General features: G+C 31.6%; 1 long non-coding RNA gene across 1 annotated transcript in view; it reads left to right on the top strand.

The window, feature by feature from the left end:
- The first annotated feature begins 2,535 nt into the window (after window positions 1–2,535).
- Window positions 2,536–17,474, top strand: part of LOC105862217 (uncharacterized) — a 45,925-nt gene continuing 30,986 nt past the window's right edge. Inside the window, exons 1-2 of the long non-coding RNA XR_001149954.2 lie at window positions 2,536–2,643; window positions 5,056–5,105. This is a non-coding gene — a long non-coding RNA (uncharacterized LOC105862217). The remainder of the gene's footprint in view (window positions 2,644–5,055; window positions 5,106–17,474) is intronic.

Here is a 17,474-nt window from a genome sequence, read left to right as displayed (position 1 = left end):
ATATTGCAATGGTAAATCAATATTTTATAGGATTTATACGTAATTGATATGATCTAGAAGTGCTCATTAAAATTCTTTAATATAGTTATATTAAATTGACTTTCTTGCAAAAGTTTGAAAATTAGTACTGCAGATCATAATGGAATTCTAAAATAAAATGCTTCACATCAAAAACTATAAAGATTACAAGATATACAGAAGACAGCCATGAAAGAAAATCAAACAAATCTAATGGCATCCAAACAAGAACAGGACTAACAAAAGATATCACATAATTGACTGCAGTATTTAAAATCAGAATGAAATTATTTTATTTTGGGAATTATGTTGATATATGCCACAGTTTTATCTCAATGAATTGATATTAATCTTCTAGTGGATTTTATACATATCATTCTATATTTTAATAAAAGATCTTCTATATACTTTATTGAAAAATATATGACATTCTCTCTTTCCTACAGATAAAGGTTACTACTTATGCAATTATTCTTTTTTATAATTTTCAAAATTACAAATAAGTGCTTGATTTCAAAGGATTTTTCACTTATCATCCCTCTTTAAGAAAGTTATCTGTGTATATATGCATGTGAACCCACACAGAAATTTTCTGAGATCAAGTACAGAAGATATCAAATTCACCATATTTGAGAAATTAGTACAATATTTTAATAAGGCATTTCAATGTTTAAAATTTTAAATATAAAAATTTTATACATTTTGTGACTTATGAATTTAAATATATATACCATTGAATTAACATTTAATTATGTCAAGTTTGAGGTCAGGGTTAATTTTAAAAATGAAAGTATAGGAGGTGGCTTAGGGAATCATTTAATTAAAAACTAATTTGTTTTCCTTTAAAACAGACTTTATTCTTTTATTAAGTAACTTATCAAAGACTTACTTTATACTTTATTTTTTATACACTTACACTTTACCTGTGCAAAAACATGAAAGACATGAAAATATATGATACAAACTAGGAGATACTGTCTGTAGATGTGATATAAATTTTGGTTAGAAGGTATTTTAGATTTGAGGTAATTGCATTGATCAAATCTTGCTGGAGGATGTTATTTACATCTTTTATTGATTCTTCTAAGACTTAAGTGGAAAGATAGTGTAATACATTCCTTACTAAAGGGAAATAGTTTAACCAAAAGCAAATAAAAGTTACAATGATTTTAATTGCAAAATCACCCAGGCTTTAATGAATGCTAACTCATTAGAGCACTGGAAATGCTAATAGAAAATAAAATTTCTAAATCAATATCTACGTGGTATAAATAATTAAAATCTTTCTAAATATACTTATAATAGTACTTAAAACTGAGATGAGTTTCTTGAAGGCTATTTTACTACTGAGAGCATACATAATAACTGCTATTAGAAAAACCTACTGTCTGTGAAATATTATTCACTATGTCTCATTTACTGCGATCTATTTTAATTATAATTTGGAGAAAACTAATCAAGCATTTTCCCTAAATAAACAGACCATTTCGATCAGACTGAATTTCTCCTTCTGAACAATTTACTATCCTCCCAAAATCTTCAAATGGTTCTTTGAATTTCAAATAGAGTTTATGCAGCAAGGTCAACCTGTACTGATGTAGCCTGATCTTCCAGTTTGTCCACTTATTTACCAAATAGGCTTTCTAAATTTGTAAAAATAGGGCTTAAATATTTTGTGAACTATCTGTAATGTGTGTATTCTGTAAGTGGAATAAAGGTTGTATAGTATGTTACAAGGAAAAATCAATTTGATCCAATTGCATTTTAGTTTTCTTATACTAATGGATTTGTCAGGAATTTTTGCTTTTTAGACATCTTCCAGACCATAATCAATAAGCATCTACCTACTCTGGACTAAAAACAAATTTCTGTATGATTTTTTCCCCCCAGAGTGAGTCAAAGACTATCTAAAGTGTCCAGGAATGTTAACACATTTTCTTCTCTGAATACAATTTGGTTCTCCCAAGGCCTCTTCTTCATGCCCAATACCAACTAGTATTTATTTTGAGAATTGCCTTTTCTTGCACATCTAGTTTTGTTTTGCTGTAATCGATACAGGAATGATGCTTTAAGAGCAACATCTGATTTGTGTTGTTACATTAAAATGTGTGCATGAAGTCCCTTTGTGGATTTCATAATTTGTCATTCAGCCAATTGCTGATGGAACTCTCTGTCGCCTTTAGAGTAGGCATAAACTCTGTTAATTCTATTGTGATTGTTCATCACTTTATATTTCACAAACTTTATCTCAGAACAGAAAGCCCTCAGCCAGTCCTGAGACTTGAATGGGCTCTAGGATGGCTATCTGTTGCAGGGCAACACCTCTGTGTGCCTGTTCAAAGAATGACTCACAGAATCCATCTGGGCACCGCCGGCGAGTTCACTTGGTTTGGAAAATGATGCAATGTTCCATGCTGACTCATTTGGGTCATGATAGAGCTCTCTTTCTCCATGTGATTGGAGAGTTACAGAACAGCTGTGGAAGAATATGGCCAATGAGCCAAGTGGTACATAGCATCTACAGAGTGAAAAAAAAATAGTTTATACTTGAAAACCTTGCCCTGAAAATTGGAGTGGTCTTTGGGGATTCCCACGGCATAGAAATCACTACAAACAAGTTGTTCAGTGAGTAAACCTCTCATTGTGCTTATGAAAGTGTGGTCAGGGTTTTACTCTCCCGAGGGATGAAATGTTCCCTCTCTCTTGCAGTAACGGCAATTTCAGACAATTTATATGACCACCACTTAGAGGAAGCAGACGATAAATTTCGAGACTGAGAATTCAGGAGATGGAGTATTTAGAAGTACTCTGAGCAGAAAATAAAAATTGGAAAAGAAATGATGAGTCCTTTGCAGATGATTTGCAGTGTATCTTTTTATTTTCCCTTTCCCCTTAAGAGTAAGGCTTTGTTGTAAAAAGCCTACAACTGTGAAACTGGAGAAATAGAGCACACTTGTGAAAACTCACAGACCATGGATTTAGGGATACTTCAGTACAATAAGCCAGAGAACGAGGATCAGTCATCAGATCAGGAACAAAGAGGGACAATCCCTTGTCTTCGCTTTCACCATAACTGATACGATAAAAGTTTTAGTGTTAGGAATTCTATTCTGAAATTCAATTTGTCACCAAATGTATTTTTCGTGTGTAAGTAAAAATCTTTCTGTATACGATATAACAAAATTTCATGTAACGGTAGATCATCACATTTCAGTGTTAAATGTGAATAATGTGTATGATCTGACAAATCTTGTGTTTAAATTCCGGTAAGCATGAGAGCAGGGACATCCAAAAGGAAATTTAAGGATAAACATTCAATAAACTTTTTCATAAGTTTTGTAAACTCTGTGTCAATGTTTCTTGAACAGGAGACTCTTCATTTATTTACTTTTTAAGAAAAGTATCATTTCCAATGAGAAAACCCAATATTTACAATATAAAAATGATATTCCATTTGTAACAGTTTTTGCATAGGTCAAGACTGTACTTTTAGCATACTTTTATTACCAACACTGTTACAGAATTCCCCAGACACTTGAAGATTAATCCTTGTGATTATCTTTCAATTCCCTATTACAACAACTTTTCCTTAATATATTATTATCCCAGTTTTATTTCTTGGTGATCTAAATATTATCTCTTTTTCTTGACCGTATCTTGCTACTAGATATTAAAGATATGACTTTCAAATCTCTCCAGATTTTTATGTCTAAATAATTTGTACCAAGTGTTTCAAAACTGCAATACTAATTCTATTTATAATGTGATGATGTACATAGTGGATTGTACTTATATGCCATCGTGTGTTTATAAGTAAGGCAAACTCAAGATTTATGTTTTATAATGCTTTAAATATTTATATTGATAAAATTACATATGCATAATAAATTAATCATCATGCTCTAGATTCCAGGAAAGTTGTTTGCTTCTTAGTTTTTAATAGCCCTGTTCTATTCAGGGAGGAGAAAGAATATCATTAATAAATAAGTTCATACTCATTATGACTACAATAAAGAGTTAAGAATAGCTCTTTAAATAATTGTTTTAGGAACAGTCATTTTCTTTTAATCACTATAATTAAAGTCCATATGTCAAAATTTGTTTTAAAAGATGTTTTTTGCTTCTTTCTGGAAAACATTGAGAATCAGAACACAGTAGTAGTTAAGCCTGGGAAATTTTTATAATCTCTATAAATTCTTATATATAAAATACAGTGAAAATAAAAGAATATTAATGAAGCTTAGGGCTTTAAAATAACTATAAAAATTATCATCCATGTTGCTATGAAATGCCTTCGGCCAAGCCTACCCTAAAAATGAGAAAAAAAATTCTCTAGAAGTAAAGAAACAAGTTTACAGTTGAATTCATCCAATGTAGCCTGTCTGATAAACTAATATTGATAATCTATCTACTTTTAAAATACAAGAGTTAAGTATTTTCTAATTCCATTGGAGAGGAGGCAGATGCCTCCTCTGAAATGGAGGCATCTTCCCTGTTTTTTTGTGAAGTATGCTTAAAGACAAAAAGATTTATTTATGTAAGCCAATTTTTAAAACCTAGTTCTTAAATTTAACATATATTTGGGTTACTGAATAAGGCAATGTTCAGAATTCATAGTTTTTTAAATTTTATTTTTAAAATACATTTTAAAATAAGTTTAATGATTGTATTTCTTAATTTATCACTACAAAACTACTAACAGAAAGGTGACATAATCAAGTTAGAATAAGTTTACCAATTAGAGATCTTAGTGAATATTTTGAGAAGTGTTTATCATCAATGGCTACTCTGGAAAATTTGAGCTATTTCGTTAATGGTAACTTAGAGTTTCTCCAAAAGTAAATTCCAGACATAGACATGGGTACAAGTAGAATATTTGGTAGGTGATCCCTAATGCTGCAAGCACAGAGGTGGCAAAGTGATACAGAAGGAGGGATCGATGATAAACAGTAGTTATTGAACTGGCTATCACTGAGTAACTGTTGTTCAATATAATGAAATTTACCCCGAATGAACCTCAGAATTGTTTCTCCGCAGCACAGAAGTCTAGAGACTTGTCCACATTGTCCTGTCCCTCATTGTTTGAGGTAAGCCTCAAGAATATTAATGTTCTGCATTTTATGACTGTTGAAAAAGCTACCTGGGTATCAGAGAAAGCTCTGTGGCGGAAAACTGAATGATCCACATGAGGTAGGAAGCACTCTGTGTTACAGGGAATGTCCGCTCTGGGTGCAGGGAAGTCCAAGTTGGGCCACGGGAACAGAGAGCTGGGCACAAAAGGAGTATGTTAGAGTTAATCAAGGCCATAAAGTAATGGAAAGATTACTCAGAAAAGAATACAACATTGTAAGTTTTAATATGTACTTCCTTGGAATTTTCTTCCATAATTTCTTATAAGGAAAAAACACATTTTCTACATGTTACTTTTATCTTTACATTTTACTTTTGAAGTGCAACATTTATTGTAGGCTTTAGAGTATATCTTTTTTATTTTATTTATCTTGTTATTTATTATTTTATTTATTTATTATGAGGGCATTGGAGAAATTCCTTTACATTCTGAGGGAAGAGTATTTCACTTTCACATTGTCTACACAAATCATTACTGATATGTCAAAATAGAATAAAGATACTTTTAAATTCAGAAGTTCTCACAAAATGTTCACATTATCAGGAAGCCAGTGGATGTTTCACATGGAAAACTGAAAGAAAGAATAAATTATTTAATAAAAAAGAACAAGACATAATGTGGCAAATTGCCTTCCTCTCTCCACATGGAAGGCTTTGTCATGCAGCTTTCTCAGGTTAATGGCATTTGAGCAGAACTGAACTGTTTTACTTCAATTTATAAGCCACCTTTAGTGCAGTTTATTAGTGCTCAAGTTTATTGGGAATGAAAAGTACAATTCTGCTCTCATGTAATTTCCACTAATACAACAATGATTAGCTTTTCTTATTAGAAGAGAATATTTTTTAAACATTATAATTCCATCACAAAAGTGTTCACAGAAGGCACTGGAGATATGGCAGGAAATTAGCTTAAGTAGAGATTCTCATACTACTTGGGGTTAGCCTTTATTCTACCTGAACTTAGTCATTTTTTAAAAAAATATGGATTAACATAGAGAGACTTCTATTTTACTTCAGTTTCACAAAGAAAGTTTAGTTGTAAAGTCTTACTATATAGCAGAGGTAATTTTGAAATATAATACTTGATTCACACAAGGACAAATTTTATTTTAGGTTATTTTGGATATGCACATGAACTCTAGAAATATATACCTTTTCATTTTTATACTGTATCTAATTATTTTCTGACTTTGAAAATAGTTCTTTTATAGTAAGCCATCCTTAGGTACTGGTTTTAGGCAGCTGAAAATTAAGCTGTATTTATGCTCCTTGCTCATAGCATATTTTGCACATCAAAAATGGTTTATTATATATATACTTTATTTTTGGATGTGAAACATTTGGAAGTAGTTTTTATTTTTTTCCTTAAATGTAAGACTGAGATATCTACTCACCTTAAAATAAATATCAAAACTATTACAGGATAATTATAAGGAGAGAGGGAAATTCATAGTGTAATTATAGTATTTTATTGAGAAGAATGTTTGAATTTGGATAAGAAATTTCCTGATTCCATAATACCTTCCTTTGTAGTTTTATATATCTTTTCCTATTCAATTTAGTTTTTTTCCCCCAAAGCTTTGTTGCCTTTCTTTTCCCTACTTTCACACACTTTAAGCCAGTTAAGCCACCAGTAGATTATTATTCTGAAAGGTAAATCATTCGGATGCTTATAACTAAAAGAAATATTTATATCTAAAAATAAATTTCCATTCCAGGTTAAAAACAATTCCTGTGTTATATTTAGATAGTTGTCCTTAGTTAGAGATCTTAGATTTTCAAATGCTATTTTGTGCAGATATCATGAATTTTAGTAGATATTAGAAACAAATTGAAAAAATGTCACTCTAATGTGCATGATTAATTTATTTTTGTAGAATTGAATCTTTATACAATTTTGTTACCCATAACTTTTAAGTAATGTACTAGGTTAAGTAGGATATGTGAAAATTTTGTAAAGGATGCCTATGTCTACATTTTAATTGGGCTGAATTTTAACATGTTTGCTGTGCTTAAAGTGGTAAAGTTTTCTACTAGAAATGTTCTTTTGTTTATAAACATGTTTTCTGAAACTGTAGCTAAAAATATGTTTTTTTTCCTCTCAAGCCTATGGCTACATTGCATAATAGAGTTAAATATCAATATACCCTAAATTTGTAAATATGTTTTGGACAGTACCACACAATTCTAGAATGTTTGATAAGGAATGATATAAACTGAAAACCATTTAGAAAACCTATTAAACTATGTAGCTGGGTATAACATGCATACATGCATACACATACCTTAGCCTAGGCCTACGCAGGGTCAAAATTATCAATATCACTGTCTTCTACCTCCACATCTTGTCTCACTGGAATTTCTTCAGGGTCAATAAAATGCACTGAGCTGTCATCTCCTATGATAACAACGCCTTCTTCTGGAATATGTCCTGAAGGGCCTGTCTGAAGATGCTTTAGAGTTAACATATTTTTCATAAGTAGAAGGAATATACTCTAAAATAGTGATTTAAAGTATGGTAAATACATAAACCAGTGACATCATTGTTTATTATCAGAATAAAGTATCATGTACTGTGCATAATTTTATGTGCTATGCTTTTATATGACTGGCAGTGCAGTATGTTTGTTTACATGAGCCTCCCCATAAACACATGAGTAATGTGTTTCACCATGACGTTACAATGCTTTCAATGTCACTAGGCGATAGGGATTTTTCGCCTCCATTATCATCTACGGGACCACCATCATATATGCAGTCCATGGTTGACCAAAACATGGCTATGTGGCTCCTGACTGTATAATAGAAGGTACACAATTTTTTACACTAGAAATTGCTTACCTATTGTATTTGAAATGTTTCATTATTGTTCATATCCCTACTTAATGCATCTCAGGCAGTGAGCTAGTACATAATCACTGTATTGCATAGGCTACTAAACATTTAGATTATGAAAGTGAAAAAATTCATGAAAGTTAATTCCTTACCTACAGATGAGAACTAAAAAATGAATATTAAGAAATATTTTATTTGAGTTGAATAAAATTTTGAAGGACAAAGAAAATGGCAAGCCGCAAGTTATTTCAGGAGGTAATGGGCTGAAAAACAAAGGCCATGAACTGAAGCTAAAGCTAAGAAAAGACCATACATCAAGGGAGTTCATGAAAAATGTCTTCAGGCTGAGGGTGATTAGTGTGGAACAACAAGCAATTAGAAGCAAAGCATATCAGTACAAAATCTGAACACTGCTCCTCAAATAGATGGATATCACTGGGCAGCAGAGTCTTTAATCTTCAAACTCTGGTGTATAAGTAGAAAGGCAAAAGGAAAAGATATTTTAGTTAAAAATATATAATATACTCTTCAAGTGAGTGATTGAATTCTTATAATATAAGAGGACATGTGAGTTGTGGTTCAATATGTAGAGAATAGCAATTTCAGGATATTAAAGTATGATTGTGATCAATAAACATTTTGAAATAAAAGTACTAACAGAGATTAAGTATGAAAAATGGTAGAGACCAAACAGCTGCAGAGGACATCATGGAAAATGCTACAAGACTCTGGCATTCAGAACAACTCCATTTTCTCCCTAAAAGACACAGAATTTTGCCATTTTCTTTTCTTTTCCTTTTTTTAAACTGATAAAATTGTATATATTTATTGTATACAATTTCATTTAGCCATTTCACATTCTACACATACATACATCAAAAACATTAATTTTCAATTTAAATTAAGATCATCTTACCATAGTCAAAGACTAATTTACATTTCAAAAGAACATTTTTAAAATATGTTAAAATTTTCAAGAAAAGAGTAGAGTCATAAGGAAACCAAATATAAGAGAAACAAGTTTTTTTTAAAGGGATGTTTGGAATTCAAAGCATTAATTTTTGTCCAGATATTAGAACTTTTGTTGAGTATCTTAGTTAGCCAGGGAAAGTAAAACAAATATGTGAAACATAGTTAAAAGACCTATAAGAGAGTCAGAATTTCTGATGACAGTAATTTCACAATTCTGTATAAGGTTGTCTCCTAAAGGAACTTTCTAAGTTTATAAGGTTCTAAGATTCTTACAAAAATGCTAAAATATCTTTATAAAGTGCCTTTTCTTCTCCTGATCCTTGTGATCCCAAGAATATGATGATGTAAAAATGTCTGTTAGGTAAGTTGAAGGACGACACTACTTCCTTATTGCTCTGGGAATCATGGAATGCACATTCTTGTGAATCCTGGAAAATCATGGAATACGTAGAGAGATGCATTCAGAACACTGAATTATGGCAATTTTAACTTCCAGACAATGGGCGTTGCACAGGCGTGACTAGGCTTAACTGGCCAAATGTCCGAGATTAACACAGGTGTTGGATAAGAGTACCTCCAAAGCTTTCATGTGATTATCAGGTCTGATATGAAAGATAATTTTCCAGAGATGTGGGGGGGGGAGGTTGAGAATCATGAAAATTCATTATAAAACAATTGAGCAGAAACTACATACAGCAAGCATGTAAGACACAGAGTGCTTGGAATAAAGGAAGGATGATGGTGCCTGGAGTAATAACCTGAGCCAATTAAAAGACAACATAGTATCGTTTTATAAAGAGAGCACTACTTTAATTCTAAGTAACAGTCCCAACCCAGACATAATGGACATATAGGAAACACTACCAAACCATAGGAAATAAGATTCTTTTGGACACAGTTCTTGAAATGAAAAGTTTCTTCAAAAGTGATTTTTGCTCAATGCGTACTCATTTTTTAAACAATAACTGGTGGGGTTCTACCATGCACCAGGTTCTCATGTGGGCCCTGAGGACATCATGCCTCATTAATGATTACAACTGAGTAATGGCAATGGTGTTCACAGCACGTGGATACAATTAAAGCAGTGGCAATTGAGGTCCAAAAAAACAGATGAGATGGGGAGGAAGGAATGGGTATATTCACACCTAATGGGCGTGGTGCGCACTGTCTCAGGAATGGACATGCTTGTAGCTCTGACTTGGGTGAGGCAAAGGCAATATGTGTAACCTAAACATTTGTACTCCTGTAATATTCTGTATCTTTTTTTAAATAAGGATGACTGGTAATTGAGTATTACATTACTGTTGCTATTTATTTATATTTTTATTACTAATTTGCTTGGATAGTTGGTCAATTTACTATAACATTGATGAATTCCATTTTTAAGAAAAGTAATGGAAAGCTATAGTTTTGATGGCAAGGATTGTAGAAAACAGGCCATGGGAAAATGAACAACTGAAGGAAATGAGAATAATTAGCTATAAAAGAGAAACAAAAATGAAGCATAATTGCAGCCTTAGGAATGTTCACATGTAGGTAGGACAGAATTGATTCCACATTGTTTCAGAGGGCAGTAGAGGGAATTCAGGAAGACGTAACAAGAAAGTCTACTTTATGTGAATGTATTTTCTAACAGTTGGTGTTGACTAAAAGAGAACATTACTGAAAATATTTAAGTAAAGTCAAAGGAATTGTGTAATGGTGCTAGTGTCAAAGACTATTTATGAGAAGGCTTTATATTGAAGAGGTTAAGATTATAGGTATTAGAGTCAGACAAACCTTCTCTCAAATACCAAACTTACTACGTATTAGCTCTCTCATCTAGGGCAATTTACTAATCTCTCTAAGCCTCAGTTCAAGCATCTGTATAGCAGGGATAACAAGGTCTGCTTGAGGCGTTATGTGGATGGTTAAATAAGATAAGATACCAAGAGAATTTAGAGCATGTCTGGTATGTGAAAAAATCTTTTTTTATTCTACCACCTTTAACATTAGATGATACACTAATGAGAATACATAAATTAAGTTATTATCAGGATTTCAATAACCATAACCCTCATTATTATTCACAAGTTGTAGCTAGATATTTTCTATTTGTTAAGGATAATATTTAAAAACTCTAGATGATGTACTGTAAAATATTGGGAAAAATTATCTCAAACAATAAAATACATAAAAATGAAACATTCAGCTTTATATATTTCTATGCATTTTTACATAGAATATGATTGTTAAGTAATGATGAAATAAGTAATACTTTTTATCTGAAAAATATCATTTGAGAAAGAACAGAAAGATATCAACTATTGCTAAGGTATAAACCCATATGATTTAGACAAAATGTAAATTGGATACATGAATGAATTATGTGATGTTGAGAATCAGTACCATTTGTACCATACAGTGCATACAGTTTAAGGTAATGAACTCATAAGGATAAAATAACTATTATGGATTATTCAATTGTGTTCTGTGGTAATCAGCATACCCTGAATATATTTAAAACATTAATCTCAAATCATTTTATGAACAGGAACCCTTTCCATATTCTATTAACTATGTCTATATGCGTCATGGTGTGTTCAAAGAAGCAGAATTCTAAGCCAGATATATAAAAAGGGATTAATCAAATGGTTACAGTGTATACAACGGTTAGAACTAGTTAAATAGTCTATGTTACACTGTTGCTTCTGCATCTGTGTCAGGAACTGAAGTCAGCAGGGGTCTGGCATGGTGGCTCATGCCTGTAATCCTAGCATTCTGGGAGGCCGAGGCGAGAGGATCACTTGAGCTCAGGAGTTTGAGACCAGCCTGAGCGAGAGTGAGACCCCGTCTCTACTAATAATAGAAAAAATTAATAATATAAATAAATAAATAAAGTAAGTAAGCAGGGCAGGCAGTCAAAAAAGAGATAAGACGGTGAAGTTGGGAAAAAATAAACAGGGGTCTACTATTATACAATGAGCTCAGATCCACAAGGGCAGACTAAAATTCACATCAATCTTTCACCGACTCTAGTCCTCCAAATGAAACTGTTTAGTAAGGATTGTTGTAATTATATTTAATCTATAAACTAATTAGGTAAGACTGAACTATTAATGATGTGGAATGTTTCAGTTCAAGAACAAGACATGTTTTTCTAATTGTTCTACACTGCTTTTTATCTATCAAAAGTGTTTTCACTTTTTCATCCTATAGATTATGTACATTTTTGTTAAGTTTATTCCCAAGTATTTAATTTTTTTGCTTTTATAAATTGGATCTATATCATTATGTTCTCCAACTGGCTATTGTTTATGTATCAGAACACTATTGGCTTCTTTACATTAATTTATACCCTGTTATCTCAATATTATTTATAAGTAAAATATCATACCCACAAATTGAGATAGTTTTACTTCTTTTAAATTCCTTTTGTCACTAATTGGTTTGTCTTGCATAATTTCATTGGGTAATGCCTCTAGGAGAAAAAACTAGTTCAACTGTACTTCCAGTTACAAAAAAGACATTTATACCCTCCCTCAAAATTATTGAAATAAACATACATACACACATACATACACAAACTTCTGTGTAAATGTCATATCCTTGGGGCCCTCTGATCTCCATTTAAATTAAGATCTCTTATTATCATCTCTTTTTTCACACTATATTTTCCTTTCCTGTTGTAATTTGTTATATTTTTTCTACATATTATAGCAATTACAGTAAAAAAAGTATAAATAAAATAATTTAATGGTTCCTGTTCTTTGTGAACATGCATCTCCTGAATCTTCATTAAGAAAAATGCTGGCTTTAGGATATTATTCAGCATCTATGAAAAAATAATATATTTTATTTTCTTAGATTTCTTAATGCGATATATTATATTAATATATTTTTGAAAATTGAATTAACTTTGCATTTCTGGAAGTCATTTGACCTTTTTACTTAGAAGACATGGGAAATTTCACCTCATATTAAAGCCCAATTGCTTTGTACCTATTGTGTCAAGAACTCTAAAGGTTCTGAGAAATTACCCTATTTGCATGGTTAATAACAAATTAGCCTGCCACAGTTTTGTGATGCTGGTGGAAGACACAAGATTCGTGGGTCAGATATGATGGACAATTTATTTATTACAGGAACAGCAGTGGGCAAGCATGTTTACATTGGTTCCTGAGGCCAAAATTCCCATGAGATGATGCAAAGAGGTCCAGTGGCACCTACACACTCAATGGATTCTATAATGGGAGATGAATCTGAGGAAATATTGTATAGTGGGCAGTAAGCATGCTAACCCTGCCCCAAACAGAGACACTATGTCTATCTACCAAAGTTGTATGCCATATAAACACCCTTGAAAAAATAGTCTGGAGAGTCTGGAGAATTATTTCTAGATGTCTCTTCAGTATGTAGATTCTGGTGCTTTTTATTTTTGAAAGTTTTATTTAATTAGAATTATGGATAACAGTAGGGTTTGCTTCCCTCCTGCCCCGGGTACTCCATTTAGAGTTTGGTATCCTTTTACTTGTCTTTCATTTTAATCATTTTTTCTGAGTATTTTGATTATTTCCCTCATTTTCACTGCCTTGCTTCCCATTTTTCCTATCTGACTTACTTTATTTTCCCTTGTTAAATGTGTGATGATTTCTGTTCTCCCTTGAGCACTTTGTAAATTGTCTTCATTTTTGAAATTATATTTTGTCTTTTCTGCCTCTCAGTGCCCTAATTCATTTAATTCCCATTTCATTTTTCTCTCTTATTTTGCATTTCTATTCTCAATTTGAGAATGCCTGATTTAAGGTTCCTTTCATATATTCAACTGATCATTTATGATATTTAATTAAGGTTTTTGTGTTGTGTTACAGTTCTCATCTCCTTTATTAATTGCTTTATTTAATTATGATCTAGAGGAAAGGGTACTTTTATAGGGTGAAATGTTTTGGTTCTCACTTTTTTTTTAATTTATTTTGGCATATTATGGGGGTACAGATTTTAAGGTTTCAATAAATGCCCATTTCCCCCCCTCCCCCCAAAAGTCTGAGTCTCCATCATGACCATCCCCCAGATGGTGCACATCTCACTCATTATGTATGTATATACCCGCCCCCCTCCCCCCTCCCACCTGCCCAATACCCTATTACTGTAATACCTATGTGTCCACTTAGGTGCTGCTCAGTTAATACCAGTTTGCTGGAGAATATATCTGGTGCTTGTTTTTCCATTCTTGGGATACTTCACTTAGTAGTATGGGTTCCAGCTCTAACCAGGAAAATATAAGATGTGCTATATCACCATTATTTCTTAGAGCTGAATAGTACTCCATGGTGTACATATACCACATTTTATTAATCCATTCTTGGATTGATAGGCACTTGGGCTGTTTCCACAGCCTTGCAATTATGAATTGTGCTGCTATAAACATTCGAGTGCAGGTGTCTTTTTTGTAGAGTGTCACTGGATCATTTGGGTAGATGCCCAGCAATGGGATTGCTGGATCAAATGGTAGATTCACTTGTATCGCTTTAAGGTATCTCCATATTGCTTTCCACAGAGGTTGAACTAGTTTGCAGTCTGGTTCTCACTTTATGCTTTCTTCTCGTAGTAGCTTTACATACATAAAGACTGTTTATATGTCTACATTTTGTGGATTAGCAGTACAAGAACTGTTAATCAAGAATATCCTCTTCTGTTAATTCAGATTTCTTAATTACTAGGCAATTCTCAGAGAATGGGAGGGTGTTGTGCCTTGTTCATTTTTTTTTTTTTACTTCTTCATATTCTATTTATTCTCTACTTTATAAGAACTGATGCTTTGCCAAGTATGCCTCCTTGATTTCTGTGTATCCTCAAATGCTTTTCCTGTTAGCAATCTGACCTACCAGGACCTGTTCCAACATTTTCACACTTAGAGTAAACTTTTTTTTTGAAGATGATTTTAGTTAAAATCATAGGGGTACTGGTCTTTTATTCTTTTGTTCAGGTTATTATGACTTCTCTTCATACTCTGCAAAAGCTTGCAGTGGGCAATCAGTGATCACTCTGCTAGAAATTGATACTTAATTTTTCTACTAACAGGTAATTTAAAGTTATTTGTTTTCTCTGCCTTCTGACAGTGCTAATACTGTGAGATTTATGTGATCTTATTTATCCTTGAAAGATTTACACAGATATTTTGACTTAGGCAGCTTCTATTTCCTTAAATACCCAGGAACTTCTCATTTTGTTATGTTAATGATCTCTTCATTTACAATATTAGAGAAAATGATAATAGTTATATGTAGTTACATGCAATAATGTAGCTATAAAATATCATAGGACAATTTTATGATTTCATTGGTTTTATTTTAAAAAAATGCTATGTTTATTTGTTTAATTAAAGTCTGGAATCAAGCCAAGAATCTCACTGTCAAAAAATAAAATAATATTTGTATCATATTTTCAAAACTCTGGACAGTTCTTGACACTGCTCTTTCAAATACTAGCTGCATGACTTGGACTGCCTATTTCTAGATATTTTTGTCCTTATTTAAATAACTTCATAAATACTTTGAAGGTCATCTAATAACAGTAAATACTAAAAATTAGTTAATACTAAGATGAGGATAAACAATCTAACCTCGGAATATCTCTGAAAGATAAAGTCTCTCTGCACTGTGAACTTGGCCATTAAATAGTCAGTTCACACAAAATGGTTGAGTTCCACTCATTTTTAGAGATTGCTAGATATTAGCAAAACATATTTTTTATGTTAGGTGTTTTAAGGAAGGTAAGTAATAAGAGAAACATAAATGTATTTTGGCCATAAAAGTGTGGTGTTGTTACACAACATGAGTTAATTTTTTAATTTGAATTTTTAAAAAATTAGGAGTATATTAAGAATGGGAAATTTTGGAACACGTTCCCAGCTAATTTTCAAAATATTTGCATTGTTTTACCAGTACTGAATATGTGTTAGAAGACTTTCTTTAAAATTTACCAACTGCAATCACTAAAGAAAATATATCAGAGTGATGATTAGTTATATTGCCATTTAGTGTTTTCTGCTATTTGTTGAACTGAATTTAAATAAATATAAAAATCTTAAGTTTTCAAGTGGGATGAATTCTTATCTGACTTTTCTCACGAGGGACACAATGGGTACTTCTTGACAAGGCACACTTTAAAATAGTAACTAGTTTTCATTAGAACAATTACATAAGAAACTAAAAGTTTTTAAAGAAATTTTTATATTTTTCAACATTTTCTAAGCTGAGGGTCTTAATTCTACAGTTCTATTCTTCTCAAAGTAGTTTCCTATAATAATTAATTTGTCTCTAAGTGGTATATAATTTTTAAAATTAATATCTGTTATTTCCTGGCAATAAGGTTTCTTTCTATTGAGTTTCCCTCTTAGTTGGCCATTAATTTTATACAAAATAACTGTTATCAACTATTTATACCAGCATATATTTCTTATTATAGTTTTAACCTCAAGATATTATTTTTTAAAAAATATTATCTTTAGATTCCAGAGTCTTAGAAGATGATAAATGCTTTGTATTTAATTTGACACTTACTCTTTTTGTTTGGTTGTATGTGTGTATGTGTGTTCTTTTCTTAAAGACTCAGTTGTAAAAGTCTTCAATTTAAAATGTCTTCCAAATGTAAAATTTTACTAGTAAGGAACAATTAATATTTTTCAAATTTTATAGAAAAATCCCAAACCCCAAATTTCTACTCCCTGCGGCAGTATTTTCCACTGAAAACATGTCAAGCAATTCTCAGTACGACCAAATACCTCAGTTGCTAAGCAACCGCTAATGAATTTTCCACCAAAAAAGGTTCAGATCAAGACTCCAAAATATCAAATATTCACACAGCCCTTGATGCCTTTGCAAAATGTACCTCTATTGTAGCATGACAAAGTTACTGAAAATAATAAATAGTAACTATTGGTTACAGCTATAATGTTAGGGAAAAAAGGAAGCAAAAATCATTTTAGTTTGCTCTTCCTGTGGCATAGTTTCTTTTATTACTTTTTTCCCTAAGAAAATATAGATAATTTATCATCCATAAATGAAGATTTTCATTCAGTCTTAATTAATTTAAAATAATTAAGTGGGCAATAGTTTAAATGTAGTTTTAAGTCCATTTGAAAATGAATGTAGCATATTTGTCCTAGAAAGTTAGTTTTTCAATAGAAGTGATTTTCATTTTCCAATGTTATAATTTTATTCCACAGATATGTATTTTAAATAGATGTCTATTCATTGTATTTTATCATTAAATGCTGATATTACATAGCTGTTATTAGCTACTTTTCAATAAGATATGAAATTACATTTAGGATATTAATTTTTTAATATTATCTTTTAAATATTGTATTTTAATGAATTTTGAACTCCAACAACAATGCAGTTAGTAATATTACCACTAAATTGCAAGAAGTACCTCTATAGTTTTGGAAATTATCTTCATACATTGTAAGAATGCAGCATTGTGTAATGGAAAAATAATAAACTTAGTTTTGAATATATCATATAATAGCTGATTGA

This window comes from Microcebus murinus, chromosome 17 (genome assembly GCF_040939455.1).
Source record: "Microcebus murinus isolate Inina chromosome 17, M.murinus_Inina_mat1.0, whole genome shotgun sequence".
Lineage (NCBI taxonomy): Eukaryota > Metazoa > Chordata > Mammalia > Primates > Cheirogaleidae > Microcebus > Microcebus murinus.
The sequence above is the reverse complement of the archived record's forward strand: the minus strand, read 5'-3'. Positions and strand labels throughout refer to the sequence as shown.